This window comes from Physeter macrocephalus, chromosome 21 (assembly GCF_002837175.3).
Source record: "Physeter macrocephalus isolate SW-GA chromosome 21, ASM283717v5, whole genome shotgun sequence".
NCBI classification, from domain to species: Eukaryota; Metazoa; Chordata; class Mammalia; order Artiodactyla; family Physeteridae; genus Physeter; species Physeter macrocephalus.
In genome coordinates this window covers 103323320-103325442 of record NC_041234.1, presented here as the reverse complement: position 1 = coordinate 103325442, position 2123 = coordinate 103323320, and the positions used below count along the sequence as shown (strand labels likewise).

The 2123-nt window shown below is 39.6% G+C and overlaps 1 pseudogene; it reads right to left on the bottom strand.

The window, feature by feature from the left end:
• Positions 1-353: 353 nt before the first annotated feature.
• LOC112066118 (olfactory receptor 13H1-like) overlaps positions 354-2123 on the bottom strand; it is a 13000-nt pseudogene continuing 11230 nt past the window's right edge.

Sequence of the window (2123 nt, the reverse complement as noted above, 5' to 3'; positions counted from 1 at the left end):
AATTGATATGGAAATTTAATATTTGCAGAAACAAATGTTGGTTGAGAAAATATTTATTAATATGTATAATATGCAAGCTATTTTAAAATAAGAAATTATAAACTAGAATAATCTATTTAAAAACACTTTTTAAATGACAAAGTGTTTTACAAACAAAAGATATTTCTTGGCATGAGATACTATCACCTAAATGTGGGAAGTGAGAGGTCATTTGTCTATTAGGCTCAAAACTGGGTCAGACATCACCAAGATTTTCGTTGTTGTTGTTTGTTTCTAAAAGCATAAATTGAAATTTTATGGACTGAGTTTTCATTTTTTTTCTTGCACATTGGAGAGGCTTATAAAGAGAGCCATTAGGGTTTTTCATTTCCTTTGGCTAACTTCCTACGTGCACCTTTTACATCCTTATTTCTCAGAGTATAAATGAGGGGATTTAACATCGGGGTAACTGCTTCCTAAAGTATTGAGATGACTTTGTCTTCTTCCTGATATTCCTTTGACTGAGGTTTCAGGTACATTTAGATGACTGTGCCACAAAATACGGTGACCACAGTTACATGGGATCCACAAGTGGGGAAGGCGTTAAGTCTGGCCTCCGTAGAATGGATCTTCGGCATGGCAACAACAGTGCAAAAGTAGAAAATGAGGATGAAGGTGAATGGCAGAGGCAGTGTGAACACACTGATAACCAGACCCAGAATTAGACTGACTGACAGGGGTGTCTGAGCAGACAAGCTTCAGCAGGGCCTGGATCTCACAGGTAAAATGGTTGATGATATTATGCCCACAATAAGGAGCAGGGATTGCAATGATTGGTGTGACTGCTACTAAGAAGGCACCGGCCCAGGTTCCCAAGGCCAACTGTATGCGAACCCGATTGTTCATAATAATGGCGTAACTCGGGGGATTGGAGAGTGCAACAAACCTGCCATAAGCCATGATAGCAAGGAGACACTGTCATCCCCAGAAAGAGGGATATGGTCATCTGGGCATAACAGCCGGTATAGGAAATGGTGCAGAAGTCCCTGAAGCATTGGGCCAACATATATGGCTCCGAGCTGGTGGAGTAACAGATATCAAGGAAGGATAAATTACTGAGAAGAAAATACGTAGGGGTATGAAGTCGAGAATCCCATCTCACTACAACAACAATAGGCTGTTCCCAAACACTGTGACCAGCTGAAAAAACAGCAGTCCTAAGAAGAAGGCAGCCTGGATTTGAGGCTGTTGGGAAAATCCTACAAGGATGAATTCAGTCCCCTCAGAGGCATTGCCTCTCTTTAGGCTGCCCATTTAGTTGTCTCAAGTACTAGGAAAGAAGACAAAACATAATGTCACCTACATGAGGAAAATAAGAAAAGTAGCATCTCAATAACCTGTTAGAGTTCCTGTTCTGCAGCTCTGATCATTGTGTGTCATTTGTTTTACTGGGTTAGACTCACCTGTTCAAGTATCCAGTGGTGGAAATATAGGTTTTCTCTTTGCTTTTCTGTCTTGTAGAACCGTATATCAGGAAAGGCTTATTAGGTTGTTTGGACTGTTAGATACTTATATTTGATTAAGTAAGACGATCATTAACAGTGGGTTAAACAGAATTATCACTCTCATAAAGGGGCGTAGCTAGATGATTGACTTTATTCTTGACCAAAAAAAAGAGGCAAATATGCTACATCTCCCCACCTAAGATGCTCGTTTATAGTCGGCTTTATTTAAGCTGGTTCATTAATTAGCAAGTAATAATTTCTTTTTAAAAACTGGATCATTGAGCTTAAACTTAAAAATTATTACTTGGAATATTACTCAGCAAGTAATAAGTTTTAAGTTTAAGCTCAATGATCCAGTTGTGAATGCTTGAAATACTTTGCTTTTCAACCTTTTTTCTTAAACCTCTTTATTGGAGTATAATTGCTTTACAATGGTGTGTTAGTTTCTGCTTTACAACAAAGTGAATCAGTTATACATATACATAGGTTGCCATATCTCTTCCCTCTTGCGTCTCCCTCCCTCCCACCCTCCCTATCCCACCCGTCTAGGTGGTCACAAAGCACCCAGCTGATCTCTCTGTGCCATGCGGCTGCTTCCCACTAGCTATCCACCCTACATTTGGTAGTGTATATATGTCC